This window comes from Quercus suber, unplaced genomic scaffold (genome assembly GCF_002906115.3).
Source record: "Quercus suber isolate HL8 unplaced genomic scaffold, Cork oak 2.0 scaffold_817, whole genome shotgun sequence".
Lineage (NCBI taxonomy): Eukaryota > Viridiplantae > Streptophyta > Magnoliopsida > Fagales > Fagaceae > Quercus > Quercus suber.
Window position 1 is genome coordinate 159,113 of NW_027070247.1, and position 3,704 is coordinate 162,816.

Here is a 3,704-nt window from a genome sequence, read left to right on the forward strand (position 1 = left end):
TAAAGCTACAAACAGAGGCCCGATGGGCCTTTCTAAAACTAACTTCAGGGGAGGGGGCGAGGCAGGCTTGTTTTAAGGCTGCCAACGACCCCTGGGCCTGTACAATGGTGCCGACGAGAAGAGAGGAGCAGATGCATAGGCACCTAACGACCCCTCCCCATGATGTTCCCTTGATTCTCTCCCAGCCCCACATTGGTTGGCCATGGAGACGGCAACACCCGAACACCGGACATAACATGATATTGCGAGCTTCCACCGATGGACGGGCCAGGCGCAAGTCGCTGCCGGTCTAAGGACAGGCATGGGTGCGCCCCGGAGAAGGGCGTTACGTACTTCAGGGACTTTCTCTTGACCGCCATGCACAACACCATCGAGATGACGCCCAAACTTGCCGCGCCGGAAGTCTGGCACGGGCTACAGCCATAACGACTCTCGGTCGAGGAAGGAGGACCTTTGACCTGTGTGCCCTCACTCCCATCCAAGGCCACCCTGTTTCTTCAAACTCTTGTCACAATCCTGGCAGGGTTGTTGAAGGGACTCAGAGAGCTGGAGGGATGTGTTTCCTGTTTTTTAGGGGATTCATGGAGTGTGGAAGGATGTTTCCTCCCCAGAAAGCCTTATATAGAATATGGAGGTTGATGGGAACTAATCCACACAAAATTCAAGAGAAAGGGTTATCAGCGGCATTAATCCTAACCAAATTTTGAGGAGGCCGTAAACCGTTGGATCTGCATCAACCCACAAGGATATTCATGAGGGTGCGTCTCATGCATCGAAACGTTAGGCGCGGAATGCGAGCAGTCAGGGGACGCCTCGTAATTGCGGAGGGTGAAAGCTTGAACTGAAGAAGGGGCTACTGCCACACGTAAAGTCAGAAATCCGAACCACCCCCGCTCGGGACACCGCGGGTCAGGGTTCCGACCCGAGGATGGCCCACTTTCGGTGAAGCAGGGCCGAGGCCCTCCTTCTAGCAAAAAAAAATTAAATAAATAATAATAATAATAAAAAAATCCTAAGTGTTAGACAGAACCAAGGCCTTGCATGGTCCTCGGACTCAAGCCTATGGGGAAACTAACTACTTCAAAAAGATTCTAAGTGTTAGACAGAACCAAGGCCTTGCATGGTCCTCGGACTCAAGCCTATGGGGAAACTAACTACTTCAAAAAAGATCCTAAATGTTAGACAGAACCAAGGCCTTGCATGGTCCTCGGACTCAAGCCTATGGGGAAACTAACTACTTCAAAAAGATCCTAAGTGTTAGACAGATCCAAGGCCTTGCATGGTTCTGGACTCAAGCCTATGGGGAAACTAACTACTTCAAAAAAAATCCTAAGTGTTAGACAGAACCAAAGCCTTGCATGGTCCTTTTTTTTCGGGGTACCTTGCGCAAGGCCCCAACGGTGGAAATCGCTAGCCATTGCGCTTGCTAACGCCCTAGTCCTCCCCACAGATGGCGCCAATTGTAGGGACTCAATTTGAAAAAGCCTTTTGAAATCAAAAGGAAAAACGGTCCAATAAGCCCAAACAATAAATTTTTAGAGAGTGAGTTCAAGGACTAGACCCTAACAAACGGACAACGCCCCAAAATAGGATCTTCACCCGTTGAAGGCTGGCACACTAAGATTACTCACCAAGGTTCCTCCTCGGCGTTCATCCGAGGATCCCCCCCTCCTTTTTCCGGAGGTCCCCTTACTGTTCCTTTTGGTTCCCCTTATATAGCCCTCTTCTCACCATATCTTTCTTCCACCTGTTGATCATCCGTGCGCTTCCCTCCTGACCATCCATCCCATCAGCTGTGTTATTAGTAATCATGTGATTTGCAATAGTCGAGGTTACCCTGTCCAGGAGTCACATCTCCATTAGGGCGATCAGGGGATTAGGTGAACACATTTATTGTGGAGATGACAACCTGTACTGGGCTTGTTCCCCCACTTTGTGTTGTCCTCGGTCCGCCGAGGACAGGGTCATCCTCGACGAGGTCCTTACAGCCCAGGCCTTAACACAACGTCCTCGGGCAATTCTCCATCCTCGGCATGGGCCTTGGGCTGGGTGTAAAATGGGCCGAGGCTATCAGACTTTCAGGCCCCACAATGTCATATGTCCCATCTAATCTAAGTTTTTAAATTTTTATACCAAGTGAGTTAATTTAATGTAAAAATTGGATTTCAATTAGATTTAATTTTGTGTCATGTGTCCCATCTAATTTAAATTTTTAAATTTTTGAGTCAAATGGGTTAATTTATATATCTATATATATAATAATAGGTAAAGCTGAGAGAAAATCCAATTAGATTTCAATTGGATTCTCAATTTTGCGCCACTTGTTCTACCCAAAACCCAAAAAAAAAAAAAAAAAATTAATTAGATTATAAATTTGACTCTAATTTTGTGTCATGTATCTTATCTAAATTTTCTAATTTTTGTGCCCAAATAAATGATGCATTAACATTTAACACGGAAGCCAAGAAAACTACAATGATAATGCTCATTGGCCTAAACAAGAACATCTTACCTACACATTTTTATGGAGATTATAAATTGAATTTCAATTTTGTGTTATGTATCTTATCTAAATTTTATAATTTTTGTGCCCAAATAAATGATGCATTAACATTTAACACGGAGGCCAAGAAAACTACAATGATAATACTCATTGGCCTAAGCAAGAACATCTCACCTGCACATTTTTATAGGTGATCTCAATAGAGTTTGGAGCTCTTCTAATCCCACAACCAGAACGAAGGAGTCCAACGAGAAAGACTATAAAAGTAAAACATCACCTCCTTCTAATTCCATATCATCATCCCATGTCTCCTCCTCTCTCAACCTTTACCAACTAGATCCACACACTGTCCTCTCCTCCTCTTTACGGATTTCTCAAAGTAAAGCTGGGTTCAAACACAATGTTCAATCCCACTCTTCTTTGCTTCACACTCTCATACATTAGCGCTTTATTGGCGTCTCCAAAAAGATTCCAAGATTAATGATCAGTTCTTATTTTTTAATAGTTTTTAGTGTGTCTAGATTAAGATTTTGTTAATTTGTTAAAAGTGGACAAAAATATAATCATATATATTATATTAAATTGAAGTTCAATTTTAGAATTCAAATCGAATCAAATTAATTTCTAATTGTAGTTTAATTTTGTGCTATGTGTCCAATTTGATTTTTAAATGTTGGTTTTAAGTTACCTCCATTCATAATGCTCAATGTAGAAACTGAATCTATCAAGATAAACATCTTATCATCACAATTGTTAATATTTCTGTGCGTAAGCACAGGCTACATGCTAGTTTAGTGTAAAAAATGAGGAGTCCAATATAAGTAAACCATAAAAAATATAATTTTTGAATGATTTTATATTTATGAGTCTTTTTGATTTTTTTTTTTTGGTATAACAAAAAACAATTCAAGTTTATAAGTCATATATATAAATATATATATATATATATATATTAATATTAATAGCTAAAGCTAGAGAAAATCCAATTAAATTCTAAATTGGAGTCTAATTTAGCACCACGTGTCTCATCTAATTTTTAGATTTGTGTTTCAAGTGAATTATTAGATGCAAAAATTAAAGAGTCTAAATTCAATTAGATTATAAAATTGAATTTTAATCGGAGTTCAATTTTGTGCATGTTTTCCATCTAATTTTTTAATTTTTGTGGCAAGTAAATTATTGAATGCAAAATCAGAATAGT